Here is a 15,452-nt window from a genome sequence, read left to right as displayed (position 1 = left end):
AACACTGCAACGCGACACTCCTAAGACAGAGGCAACAGCACGTGTGCTGGGAGTAGGATTATTCTGGACGGCATTCAACACACTTTCTTCCATGGTGGGAGTTCGCGTCGAACGTGGTCTGCCCACACTACTCCTGTTACCTCTAAATGACCCATAATCGCACAAATTTTGATGCACACTCGCAAACAAACAGTGGTTCGGTACATGTCTGTCTGGGAAGCATTCTCCATAAATTCTTTGAGCGGCTCGTCCATTGCCCTCTGCTAATCCATACGCTAGGTGCATGTCTGCCAGCTCACATTTCGTATATCAGTGCATGCTCTTCATGCGGTGACTACTGCTTGAATTAGTGAACCAGAAATTTTCCCTCTCGAGAACTGATGAACAGCGCCATCTACTGACTTACGGTGATGTTTCCGGTTATGGGTTCCTATGCGATTCACATTCCTTTAGAATGTGAATGTTACCTACCTCCCCTAAATGTTTGTACCAATATTTTTGAGACACCCTGTATATGCCTATATGTTAAAAATCAGTTGTCTCAGGGGAAAAGAAAACCCAATGAGAGAAATGAAATATTAAGTAATAAGATGTTGTTGGGTAGCGTTGAACTTTGGAGGGCCACAAACTATTGTAGTACCCACGATTTTTTTGTCCCCCCCCAAAAAAAAACAATTTTCACCCCCTTGGGGGCAGTATTGCCCTGTTGAGAATCTCTGCTATAAACTGTAATAAAGATATGTGTATTTATTAGAATTGAGGCAATTTTGGTACTGGATAATGCAATTTTTAATGATACCATCTTGAAGGTTGGTAGGGGAGACTTATTAAACACTAGAATCCCTAGGACCTAGGGATTCTTGTGTTTAATAAGTCTCCCCTCCCTCCCTCCCATTGCCTTGGCAATGTAATTTTTTGTTTATTAAACAAGGCATTGCTGTTACAAGTTATTAAAAGTCTTATTTTATTAGGAAAGAAATGAAAGAATAAATAATTACCCAGCCTTTGTAAGCAATTTATACTTGTGTAGAATTAATGAAGTGAAAAGTATAAATAGCTTTGAGAGAAGGAGAAAGTAATAGAATGAATTTTCTTATCTAGGTTTATAAATATGCAGTAGAAGGTACTGTTCAAACAACTTTTCCTGATGGCCTGGAAGTGGTAGAATTCCCTAAGTATGAAAAAGTATTTTGAAAATTCCTTAATATAAAGTTTTGTTTATACTTGAGGTTTGTTTTTTCTCCAGAATTTTTTTTTTTATTTTTTTTTTTATAATTGGTGGTGTATGTGGTAATTTAATTATTAAATTGTATGGTTCTTGTTTTGTATATTATTCCTTACATTAGTAAAGCTGGTTGAGAGTTTGAACAGGCTAAGAGTAGAAAACTTGCTTATTGGCCGCAACTTTTGCCCGTCTCTGCTCCCACCTCTGTCCAAACCAGACGGTTCTGTTGTCATTTCAGCCAAGGATAAAGCAGACCTGCTAGCATCCCATTTTTCTTCCAGCTCATGTATTAATGATCTTGGTAAAACACCTCCCACCATTCCCAACACGCTCCATTCAATGCCTCCTGTGGTCTTCAGTCAAAAGGATATCAGAAGGATTTTGATGAATCTTGATGCTAAGAAAGCTCCAGGTCCTGATGGTATTTCTCCACTTGTTCTCAAAACCTGTGCTCCTGAACTTACTCCTATTCTTTGCCGCCTTTTTTCACTTTCTTATTCCATAGGTGTTTTTCCTTCTGCTTGGAAATTTGTTCATATCCAGTCAGTTCCTAAAAATGATGACAAATCCCTCCCATCCAATTATCGTCCCATTGCAATTACTTCTACTCTTTCTAAAGTAATGGCGAAATCAATTAACCGCCAACTCTTAAACTACCTAGAAACCTTCTGTCTGATCAACGATCGCCAGTATGGATTCCATCAGTGTCAATCCACTGGTGATATTCTGGCTTATGTTACCCGTTTATGGACTAATTCGATGGAAAAGTTCGGTGAAACACAAGTAGTTGCTCTTGACATCTCAAAGGCTTTTGATCGTGTTTGGCATAATGGTCTTCTAAACAAGCTTCCATCTTATGGGTTGCCAACTGTTTTTAGTAATTGGTTATCCAGTTTCCTCTCTGATCGCTCACTGAGGGTGATGGTAGATGGCTTTCTGTCTTCTAACTTCTCCACTAATGCCAGTGCACCCCAAGGTTCAGTTCTTTCCCCCACTCTTTTCCTCTTGTATATTAATGACCTTCTCCCATTGACTGGCAATCCTATCCATAGTTTTGCCGATGATAGCACATTGCATTCCACTTTCCATTTTGAGAAACCTTGTCCTGCTCAATCAGCTTCAACTTCTCGAAAATCTGCTGCCAATTCCTTAAATGCCGATCTTCAGGTAATTTTCCAGTGGGGCAAAGACAACTTAGTTGATTTCAACCCTTCTAAAACTCAGTCTTGTCTTATATCTCGCAAAAAGGATTCTTCTGCTCCTATGCTTATCTTTAGGGACACTCCGATTTCTAGGCAAAATGATATATCTCTTTTGGGGATTACCCTGACTTCTAATCTCTCTTGGCACAAGCACATTACAAATATTGCTTCCTCTGCATCTAAAAAACTTGGTTTTCTCTTTCGTTCTCGGCGTTACTTTTCTTCCAAACAGCTGCTCTGTATAAATTGCAAATCCGCCCTGCCATGGAATATTGTTCCCACATCTGGGGTGGTGCCCCCAAAACCTCTCTCAGGATTCTTAATTCCATTCAGAAGAGGGTAGTTAGGTTAATTAATGATTCATCTCTAACAGAGTCTCTCCACTCGCTTTCTCATAGACATACTGTTTCTGCTGCATGCCTCTTCTACAGATACTTCCATGGGCACTGTTCTTCTGAATTGGCTTCTATAATTCCCACTCTTTCTTTCAAAACAGTCTGAACACGTGCCGCCACCGGCCAACATCCATTTACTGTCCAACTTCAAACCCACAGAACCAACTTTTCATCTTCCTCATTTATTCATTCAATTGCCGTTTTCTGGAACAACCTTCCTTCATACGTATTTCCTGAAAATTACAATCTACAGACGTTCAAGTCCAGTGTCAACAAATATCTTCTTTCTTCTTCTCAACCTCCAATCCAAGCACGGTACTAAGTACTATAGATTCTAATACCTCTCGTGTTTGGGATTCACATAAAAAAAAAAGGAAAAAAAAAAGCCATTGTTGGGAATGGTGGGAGGTGTTTTACTAAGATCATTAATATATGAGTTGAAATAAAAATGGGATGCTAGCAGGTCAGCTTTATCCTTGGCTGAAGCGACAACGGAACCATCTGGTTTGGACAGAGGTGGGAGCAGAGATGGGCAAAAGTTGCCGCCAATAGCTGTGGCAAGGGACCAGAATGCTCGGCTACCATTAGGTTTTCTACTCTTAGCCTGTTCAAACTCTAGTTTGGACTGATTAATAACTGCAATAAAAAAATAAGTCTGGAATAAAATAAGAAAAATGACAGTTTAATATAGAAATAGGCCATCACCAATACTGGTCTGTGATGGAATTAGTTTGACTGAACCTACCGTTATTTCAAATACATTAGGTGAGAACCTTGGAAAAGTATCAACGAAAGCTTCATATCATCCGGAATTTCAGATCCAAAAAGTAAAAGCAGAAAAACATAAGATTAGATTTAATTCAAAAGTTAATGAGCTCTACAACAACCATTCACAATAAATGAACTGCACAAAGTTTTGTCCACAGCCAGGCCAAGTGCCGTAGGACCAGAACACATACATTACGACATGATCAAGCACCTTAATAAGACTGACTGAATTCGAAAATTTGTTGAAAATGTATAACAGTATATTCCAAGAAAATGTATTTCCAAACACATGGCAGCATGCAATAGTACTAGCTTTTCCTAAACCATACAAACACCTAATAAACCCATGCAAATATCAACCAATAGCCCTCACAAGTTGTTTAGAAAGATTACTAGAAAATTATTTAGAGGAAAATAACATCTTCAGAAACACGCGGTGTGGTTTTAAACATCACAGGTCTACACCAGACCACCTGGTTACGATAGAAGCCAATATCAGAAATGCATATATCAGATCACAACATATGGTTTGACATTGAAAAAGCCTACGATACCGCTTGGAGATATGGGACATACACCTAAGAGACATACACCATGCTGGACTCAGAGGCAGTCTTCCTATGTTTATCCAGCACTTCCTTATGAACAGAACCTTCCAAGTCAAAGTACAAACTTCTTTCTCCAAAATCTACCAGCAAGAAGAAGGCACCCCACAGGGCTCAGTCTTGAGTGCTACTTTGTTTGCCATAAAGATTAATTTGAATCTTTATGGCAAACAAATCAGCTTCCACCTTCATAACATGAGAACTATCGAGAGGCAGTTGCAATGTGCAATCAGCAATATTAATAAGTGGGCACTAGATAATGGATTCAGACTTTCAACACATAAAACAATATGTGTATCTTTCTGCTGCAAAAGAAATCTCCATCCTGACCGTGAATTAAAACTAAAAGGCCAGATTATGCCAATGCAACTGAAAGCAAAATTTCTTGGACTAACTTTCTTGGAACACATCAGGCAGCTACATAAAAGCTGTACAAAACATCTTACCATACTTAAAATTCTTTTATCAACAGCATGGGGAGCAGACAGATATTCCTTATTAAACCTATACAAAGGGTTTACTAATTAGATCAAAGTTGGATTATGGAGCCCAGTGTATGATTCAGCACCGAAAACAGCTCCCAAATGGCTAGACCCAGTTCATCACAATGCACTATGTATAGCCACTGGTACCTATTGTACCTCTCTCATTAATAGTCTGTATGCCAAAGCCAATGAACCACCTTTAACTCTTATTCAACAACAACTAGCATTGGATTATGCATTTAAAATAAAATCTATGTCTGGACACCCTGCTTGGGAGATGCTCTCTGATCCATGTTGCAGAAATATTTATCAGAATCATCAACAAGCAAATTGACCCCTGGGGATCAGCATGCAAGAATTTTTAGCAGTACATTACCTTAATATAGACAGTGTAGCGCACTTGCCAGTTCACCCCCACACCATACGATTTGCATATCCCAATATGACATCTCCTTTCAGAAATGGAATAAAAATGCAATACCTGCAAATTTGAAGTCTATGTGCTGCATGTAACCGTTGAAAGATTGTTGTAGGTATAATAAGGTATGTTTGTGTCAGACGGCACCTGGGATTTCTCCCATCTTCCCGTGTGTTCACTGTATCAAGGACAGTACACTATCAAGCCAGAGACTTGAAAGTATGTAGGCCATGTCTGTGCAGTGTGATGTGTTGTGCCCATTGTTTGTCCAGCTTATTGGCCACCAGGCCCCTAGTGGGGCCAGACGTTGCCCATACCTCATCACGTGAGTCTAGCCGGGTGTGTCCAGAATCACAACAAGTTGCTCTGGCAGGTCGTGCCACCTTGTTTCCTGGGATTTCAGTGGCTAGGACCTAAAAAAAAAATTCCTTGAATTTGACGTTAATTCTTTATGTGATTGCTGTTAGGAAATTTGCTGGTTGGGGTTGAACGCTAGAGAGATATGTTAAAAGGCCTAATAGGTCGGGAAAAATTTTGTTGTTATTAAATTTAGACATGTGAGCTATACACTGTATGAAAGATAATGGTGGGAGGGACTATAGACTGGAGGTAGAAGTAAGGGGTCAATGACCCCCTGCTAGGCAGTGTGGCATGCCCATGTCACACCAGAAGGGAATTGTCCCCATACTTCTGCCTTTCACCCCCCAGTCTTCAGCCTCTCCCTCACTCTACCTGTATACCCTATCCATGGCAGGGGGAGACAACTTTTCTTCATCTCCCCCACCTGCCATCCAAACTTCCCTCTGGTGTGGTATGGGCATGCCACACTGCCTAGCAGAGTCATCTCCTCTATCAACCCCTTACTTCTACTTCTAATCCCCCCAGTCTTCAGTCTCCCCTTACTTCTACTTCTGACCCCCCCCCCAGTCTTCAGCCTCCCCTCCCTCCCACTATTATCTTTCATCTAGCATATAGTCCACATGTCTAAATTTAATAGCAACAAAATTTTGCCCGACCTATTAGGCCTTTTAACACATCTCTCTAGCGTTCAACCCCAACCAGCGATTTCCTAACAGCAATCTTGTTAAGAATTAACATCAAACGCGTGAAATTTTTTTTTTCTTTTCTTTTTTTTAGGTCCTAGCCACTGAAATCCCAGGAAACTAGGTGGCAGGACCTGCCAGAGCAACTTATCGTGATTCTGGACACACCCGGCTAGCTTCCACATGGCGAGGTATGGGCACACCACATCACACTGCACAGACATGGCCTACACACTTTCAAGTCTCTGGCTTGACAGTGTACCATCCTCGATACAGCGAACACGCCTGGAGATGGGAGAAATCCCAGGTGCCGTCTGACATGAACATACCTTACACCTTATTATACCTGCAACAATCTTTCAATGGTTACATGCAGCACATAACTTCAAATTTCAGACTGTATCCCAATATGCACAGATGGGTCGAAAACAGATACTTTAGTGGAGCAGCAGCAGCAGCAGCTGTTTTTCCAGATATTACATTAACACAATAACTACTGAAAGAGTGCAGTGTATAATTGTATGCCCAAAAAATAGCCTTAACTTATATACAAGGTATGCTTTACAAAAGAAGTGTAATATGCACAGATTCCTTGAGTTCATTACAAGCCATGCAAATCAGAGGCACACCCAAACCTCTGGCACATACAACAAATACTAACTGACTGTGCTGTAAATGAACAGGAGATACATTTCTGTTGGATCCCAGGAAATTCAGGGATTGCTGGAAATGAAGCAGCGGACAGATCGGCAAAAGAAGCCAGACTAGAGAAGAGATCTCAGTCCCTTATTTTGACTACAAACCTGTGATACAACGTACATGCCAGATGCAATGGCAAGAAACTTGGAATCTGCAAACTGAAAACAAACTGTACCAAATAAAGCGGAAAATTGGAAAATAAGTTTCTGGCACATGAAAGTCAAGAAAAGAACAAACAGTACTGGCCAGACTAAGAATTGGGCATACCCATCTGACTCAAATCATTCTATTTCAAGCAGAAGAACCACCACGATGCCAGACTTGTGATAGTATCCAGACATTAAAACATATATTAATAGACTGTGTAAATATGCAAAAGAATGCAAACAAGCCTTCAAAGATGTTTATAGGACACATCACTCCATTACCCTAGCAGTCTTGAATGATAGAGATGACTTTACAGATGTTTTCACCTTCCTTAATGATATTAATTTATACTACCTCCTGTAAGGAAGTAAACACAAGCAACAGACTAATCCAATGAAGTATGAATCAGGCTAAAAGGATCAACTCACATAGAAAGTAAACACCTGTGAAACACATCATACCATATGAACTGGTAACCAACCCTCTATTCCCAACTCAATCAGATGCTTCAAGTGTCAAAAATTTGGACACTCACAAAGAGTATGTCAAGGGGAACACAGTCTGCCACCCAAACTGCAGCTCCAAAGCCCATACACAAAAGGAGTGCACCATATAAATACCAAAATGTCCAAATTATAAAGGCCAGCATCCAATCTACTCAAAAGCTTGCAAACTCTGGAAGGTAGGAAAAAAGAGCAAGGCTCCGCATCGGTCATTCGCATCCAACTCATATGTATTTGCTTATGGGAAAGGACCCTCCTCAGTGTTTCTTTTGCCAGTGACAGCTAACAATAAAATATATTCTCATTGAATGTCCCCAACATTCAACTACCATAAAATCAAGCTTTATCTCCCTATCATACTTGCAGGAACCATTAACCTTATTACTTATTCTTAGCAATTAAACAAATTTTGAGGAACTGTTTACTTATTTGAAACATATAAATCTTTATAATAGTCTGTGATCACAATAACATGTGAAATTTGTGATAAGCAAATATTGAAGAGGCACAATATGGCCCAAGAGGCCCTTGTGCCAAAAAACCCAAATACAGCAACAACATCCACTGTCTCTCTTCTATTTCCGCTGGCAAGCAGTGATTTTACAGTTGAATTCTGTGATGGAAATGGCTTTGACACATCTCAATAACCTTTTAAGATCACAGGTCATAATATACACAGACTTTTTAAGTGCAGTAATTGCTATACAAAAGAACAATCAAGCTCTTTATTGGATACCTGAGCACACCATTTCCTGTAATACCAGGTAATGGTATTACACTCAACTGCCCTTGATTTCCATCCAAGTTCCGTATACTGATTACAAGACAATCATACAACATACATGTACTGACTTGTGGCATAAGACATGGACTGACAAGTGTGGCATAACTAGACAGATAATAAGCTTCTTGAAATAAAAAGGAATCCACAGTTGTGGAGATCCAGTTTTCTTTTAAACAGACATGAAGAGGCCATGCTTGCAAGAGTGTGAATTTTTCATATGCATTTAACATGTTGTTGTTAAATTAAATGCATTTAATTGTTGTTGTTATTTGGTTTTTAGGAGCATTAGCAACTAAGGCCATATTGCTCCGGGGATATGGCCTTAGTTGTTAGGTTATCCTGACCTTTCCGCATCCTCCATATTTGGTGGCTCACAGGCTCAAACCCCGGTCTAATCAAGAAGCATGTGCTATGCACTGCTGCTCCTGCCCACCTGGCTATGGATGCGCCCACTATTTATTGCTAGGGGAGGTTGCCCTTATTGTTTACACTGCAGTTTCCTTCTTACCATTCAGCATATTCTCATTGGGTGTGCACATTGCCTTTCACCACAATCGCATCTTTCAGATCACTGCTCAACTTATATGAACCACTCCAACTGACTCATTATTAGCATTAATAGAGGCATTTGATGCAAGAAAGCAAGCTTATGCAGCATCAGCCAAAAAAATAAAAAATAAATAAAAAATAACCACTTCCACTTCGCCCCTCTGTTCGATCGAAATACCTGTCCAGCTGAGCCTTAAACTTATTTAGGCTATCAACTTCCACGACAAGGGATGGAAGTCTATTCCACCAACCAACCACCCGCTGGCAAAAAGCAAATTTCCTCACGTCTATCCTACATCTGTCCTTTCTCAATTTGAATTTATGCCCTCTCAGGTGATTATTCTGAGCAAGAGGAAGAATCCCATCAGCATTGAGCATGCTCAAACCATTCAAGGCTTTATACACCTCTATCAGATCACCTCGCTGGTGCCTAGTCTCCAGACACTGTAATTTGCAAAACTTAAGCCTTTCTTCGTAAGAGCATCCCTTTGTTCCATTCACTAATCTTGTTGCCCTTCTCTGTACTCGTTCCAGCATCTCTACATCCTTCTTGAAATGAGGACTCCAGACCTGTATACAGTACTCTAGGTGTGGTCTGACCATTGCCTTATACAAGGGAATAATCACCTCTTTATGCCTGCTAGAAAAATTCTTATATATCATCAACAATACACCATGAGCTACTCTTGCAGCCTGTCTGCACTGCTCAGAAAACTTCATATCTGCCTGCACAACCACCACCAGGTCCCTTTCATTCTCTACCACTTTCAGTGTGGTACCACAGAGTTGATACGTTGTTCTGGGGTTGCTGTTTCCCATATGTAGTACTTTACATTTGTCAATGTTAAACTTCATTTGTCACCTCTCAGCCCATCGGCTCAACCTTTCCAGATCCTGTTGCAGTAGCATAGTGTCAGTAGTGTCCTTGACAACCCTGCCAACCTTTGTATCGTCTGCAAACTTGGACATTAAGCTTGATATACCATCATCAATATCATTTATAAATACAGAAAACAATAATGGACCCAATACTGAACCCTGAGGGAGTCCACTAATAACATTAGTCCACGATGAGCAGTGTCCATTGATTCTCACTCTCTGTCTTCTCCCCCTCAACCACCCCTATATCCATAGCAGCGATTTGCCTCCAATGCCACACTGCTCCAATTTGTGCAGCAGTCTTCCATGTGCAACAGTATCAAAAGCCTTTCTAAGATCCAAGTATATAATATCAAAGTTATTCCCTGCATCCAGTTCTTTTGTGACTGCATCATAGTATCCAATCAAATTGGTCAGGCAAGACCTGAACAAAACCATGCTGTGTCTGAGCTATAACTGAAGTCTTGTCTAGATGATCCTGCAGCGCTTCTTTAACCAGTGCCTCCATTAATTTTCCAGGAATAGAAGTTAAACTAACAGGTCTATAATTACTTGTGTCGCCCTTTGATCCTCCTTTGTGAATTGGGGTCACATTTGCACATCTCCAGTCCATGGGTACTTCCCCTGAGTCCAAGGAAGCTCTCATAATTATGGCTAAGGGTTTGCTTACTTCCTCTGCTACCTCCTTTAATATAACTGGATAGATCCCATCCACCCCAGGTGCCTTTCTTGTATTTATCTTCAACAATTTCTCCTCCACTTTACTCTCAGTTATTACAAGATTCTGTAGCTTACTGCCAGAGTTGAATACACCTCTGGCATTCCCCCTCGCTGAATAACTCCTCATGTGTGAATGTCAATGCAAAATATTCATTCAGTTTGTTAGCTACCTGAGCAGGATCTTCAACAGCTGACCCATCGATATCAAGTGGACCAATCTGATTCATCCCCTTCCTTCTGGAGTTTACATAAGTAAAGAACTCTTTGCTGTTTTTCTTTGCATCCCTTGCCAAAGATTTCTCGTAATCTGTCTTCGCCTGCCTAACCTCCTTTGTAACTTGGTTACAGATCAACTTGTATCTATCATAGGCTTCTGTGTCATGTGTTAATTTGTATGTATCCCATGCATTTTTCTTCTCTGCCATATGTCTCATTGGTTCATCTGACATCCACTTAGGCCTAAACCTTGAACAATATTTCTTAGTTGGTATGTAAAGCCTAGCAGCTTCCAAGATAAGTTCTTTGAATGCTTCCCATTTTGAATTTGCTGTTGGCGTAGTCGCCTTTACGAAAGCAATATCCCTTCCCTTTACCCCTAATGGTAGTTACCTCTTTGAGTAAATTCCACTTCAGCACACTGTGATCACTGCCACCTAGTGGTTCATTTACCTGCAAATTCTTAATGCATGAAGAATCACTACTGATAATCAAATCAAGAGTATTACTCCTTCTAGTTGCCTCCCGAACATGCTGATGTAGAAAACAATCATCCAATAAATCCACAAAAGCCTTGCTAGTGTGTGAGTGACCAGCCCCCAATTTCCAGTCAATATCTGGGAAATTAAAATCCCCCATTATAAGACTCTCTGATTTACTGGCCCACTCTATTTCCCCTTACCGTTTCTTATTATACTCATCAGAGTCATTAGGCCTATAGCAAACATCCTACTCTCAATTTTGATCCCCCAATGCTTATGTCACACCAAACTGACTCGACACTGCACTGTCCAGCGATGTCGACTGGCTTCACTTCCTTGGATTTTATGTATTTCTTAACTAATAGCATAACCCCTCCTCCCTTCTTACCCTGTCTATCCTTTCTGTAGACATTGTACTCCCGAAATTCCAGTTCTGCATTCCTTATATCTGTGTGACACCACGTCTCTGAAATCCCCACAATATCTGCCTTTGATGTTTTGAGCAATACCTCAAATTCATGAATTGGAAATGAGGAACAAATTATTGGAAATGAGGCCAATTTATCAGAATTTTTCATATATCTAAAAATGATTGACTTATGTAATCACCTCTAGATCTGTCTCATCCAATATGTTGATCAACACTCCAATGTAACAGCTGCAATTTGGCCATATTAACCCTTCTGCCATTAAACGTCCACTCCAACAACAACCACCATACATATGTAACACACATTTTTCATATCATGAAAGCTGATTCTCCCCAGTGTCGTAGATTCCATTCTTAACTGACAGTAAAGCTTATTTTCATAGAATGTCCACTTTATCATAATGCTCAACAAACATTTTTTCAGCTTCATGCACTCACACAAGATTGCTAACTCTGCTGACGATTTTAGGTGACAAGCACATTAATGACAGTTTTACTTTCCTTTAAGTAGTAAGCCTCATGAATCACATTTAATATAAATTTAAAACATGCTGGCAGAAAAATTACAGGCATATTATAGCCAAAGTAGCTTTGGAATGAAAATATCCAGACACTCATATGTTCATGGCCTGCAGTTTATCAAAAGTAGTGTTTATCTGAAGAAAAAACTGACAGCGGTGAAAACTCATGCAGTGATGGTGATTGATGACTTGTGCAGTGATGATGATCACTTCCTTGTTTGTGGAGAGGTTTGTGTCTGGGTAGCAGACTAGGCATCCTAGAATTAAAATTGTAATATTAACACTCAACCTACAAAAGGAAGCAATATGCTTTATCTTATGTTTGCCTCGATGATGTGAAGTAAATAACCACTCTCTGTGAGCTTTATTTAGTGTGATCATAATCTCTTCTTGATGTTCCAACTACCATCAACAGAAGAAAGTCAGTATGCAACACAATCACTCAGTCCAAATGTCTAGATTCTACACAGAATGCTTCTTTATTTAATTCCATTCTCTGTCAGGTGATGCAACAATAAAGGTGTGTATCACAGAAACTTCACAAAAAGATGAAAGGAATATGGATTGTTCTCTCAATCAAATTTTCTTCTCCTGTGCCAAATATTCTTCATCAGGAATGAGGTATTCAATAAACTACATGAGAAGAACACCCCCAATATTAGAAACCCTTTTGCACACTCACTTGACCCAAGCATCTGGCTCAGTCATAAAATGATTCTTGACTCAACTAGGAGCTTCTCTATCAATGGAATTCCTAGATAATCCAGTCTCAATTGATTCTGTACCATCAGTCATCCGTAACAGGCTGAATCAGTTGAATGGTTTTTTCCCCTGCAAATTCTGATGTACATTAAGTTGCTATTGGAGACCTTGATAACTTGGCCAAATTATAAGAGATCAACTGATTCATGCAATTAACATCCTACACACCATGATCAGACAGGATTTCACAGTTTATGCTGAAATGCCAGAGATCTTTATTATGGTTTCACTCTTATCATTGTTCAATACAAATCTTACCACACATTTTCTCCCAAAAGTTAAACCATCGCTAAGTACTGGTTCTCTTCACAGCCACAAAAGTCCCTGAAATTCATTACACCATTCCACACAGTTCAGCCGTTATGAATCCAGTAGCTACTGCTGCCAAAATTCTCTAGGTCTGAGAAGGGAATAGCAATCAATCACAGTTATATACACGGATATTCATGCTACATTTGATACTAACTTCATCACTGTTCTCATTGGCCTGCTACATGTTTCAAGACTTCTGATGTCAACATTTGCTCATATCGTGTCAGTGAAATTATTCTTGCAGGAATGGAATCCTTTATCCCACACTCCACTTTAAAATCTCATCCTCTATCTAAACCTTGGTTTTCCAATAAATGTGCTAAGGCTGTTCAAGAGAAGAATGTTGCATGTCGTAATTGGCTCGTTTATAATTCTTCAGTTTCATTTTCTGCGTACACCAAAGCTTGCAACAGTTGTAAAGCAGTTATTAATCAGTCCAAACTAGAGTTTGAACAGGCTAAGAGTAGAAAACTTGCTTCTTGCCCTAATGATAGCCGAGCATTCTGGTCTCTTGCCAAAGCTATTAGCCGCAACTTTTGCCCATCTCTGCTCCCACCTCTGTCCAAACCAGATGGTTCTGTTGTCATTTCAGCCAAGGATAAAGCTGACCTGCTAGCATCCCATTTTTCTTCCAACTCGTGTATTAATGAACTTGGTAAAACATCTCCCACCATTCCCAACACGCTCCATTCAATGCCTCCTGTGGTCTTCCGTCAAAAGGATGTCAGAAGGATTTTGAAGAATCTTGATGCTAAGAAAGCTCCAGGTTCCGATGGTATTTCTCCACTTGTTCTCAAAACCTGTGCTCCTGAACTTACTCCTGTTCTTTTTCGCCTTTTTTCACTTTCTTATTCCAAAGGTGTTTTCCTTCTGCTTGGAAATTTGCTCATATCCAGCCAGTTCCTAAAAAGGGTGACAAATCCCTCCCATCCAATTATCGTCCCATTGCAATTACTTCTACTTTTTCTAAAGTAATGGAGAAATCAATTAACCGCCAACTCTTAAACTACCTAGAAACCTTCCGTCTGATCAACGATCGCCAGTATGGATTCCGTCAGTGTCGATCCACTGGTGATATTCTGGCTTATGTTACCCATTTATGGACTAATTCAATGGAAAGGTTCGGTGAAACACAAATAATTGCTCTTGATATCTCAAAGGCTTTCGATCGTGTTTGGCATAAAGGTCTTCTAAACAAGCTTCCATCTTATGGTTTGCCAACTCTTTAGTAATTGGTTATCCAGTTTTCTCTCTGATTGTTCACTGAGGGTGATCGTAACTCTCTCTGATTGTTCACTGAGGGTGATCTCTGTCTTCTAACTTCTCCACTAATGCCAGTGTCCCCGAAGGTTCAGTTCTTTCCCCCACTCTTTTCCTCTTGTATATTAATAACCTTCTTCCATTGACTGGAAATCCTATAAATAGTTTTGCCGATGATAGCACATTGCATTCCACTTTCCATTTTGAGAAACCTTGTCCTGCTGAATCAGCTTCAACTTCTTGAAAATCTGCTACCAGTTCCTTAAATGCCAATCTTCAGGTAATTCTCCAGTGGAGTATAGACAACTTAGTTGATTTCAACCCTTCTAAAACTCAGTCTTGTCTTATATCTCGCAAAAAGGATTCTTCTGCTCCTGTGCTTATCTTTAGTGACACTCTCATTTCTAGGCAAAATGATATATCTCTTTTGGGGATTACCCTAACTTCTAATCTCTCTCTTGGCACAAGCATATTAAAAATATTGCTTCCTCTGCATCTAAAAAACTTGGTTTTCTCTTTCTCTGTCAGCGTTACTTTTCTTCCAAACAGCTGCTCACTCTATATAAATCGCAAATCTGCCCTGCCATGAAATATTGTTCCCACATCTGGGGCGGTGCCCCCAAAACCTCTCTCAGGCTTCTTGATTCCATTCAGAAGAGGGCAGTTAGGTTAACTAATGATTCATATCTAACAGAGACTCTCCACTCGCTGTCTCATAGACGTACTGTTTCTGCTGCATGCCTCTTCTACAGATACTTCCATGGGCACTGTTCTTCTGAATTGGCTTCTATAATTCCCACTCTCTCTTTCAAAACTGTCCGAACACGTGCCACCACCAGCGAACATCCATTTACTCCAACTCCAAAATCATAGAACCAACTTCTCATCTTCCTCGTTTATTCATTCAACTGCCGTTTTCTGGAACAACCTTCCTTCATACGTATTTCCTGAAAATTACAGTCTACAGAAATTCAAGTCCAATGTCAACAAATATCTTCTTTCGTCTTCTCAACCTCCAACCCAAGCACGGTACTAAGTACTATGGGT

The 15,452-nt window shown here is 40.0% G+C and overlaps 1 long non-coding RNA gene across 1 annotated transcript in view; it reads left to right on the top strand.

The window, feature by feature from the left end:
- Positions 1-15,452, top strand: part of LOC150088266 (uncharacterized) — a 145,500-nt gene that overhangs the window by 50,501 nt on the left and 79,547 nt on the right. Inside the window, exon 2 of the long non-coding RNA XR_016546785.1 lies at positions 1,102-1,175. This is a non-coding gene — a long non-coding RNA (uncharacterized LOC150088266). The remainder of the gene's footprint in view (positions 1-1,101; positions 1,176-15,452) is intronic.

Source organism: Mastigoproctus giganteus, chromosome 3 (genome assembly GCF_048544385.1).
Source record: "Mastigoproctus giganteus isolate SK-2022 chromosome 3, ASM4854438v1, whole genome shotgun sequence".
NCBI lineage: Eukaryota > Metazoa > Arthropoda > Arachnida > Uropygi > Thelyphonidae > Mastigoproctus > Mastigoproctus giganteus.
The sequence above is the reverse complement of the archived record's forward strand: the minus strand, read 5'-3'. Positions and strand labels throughout refer to the sequence as shown.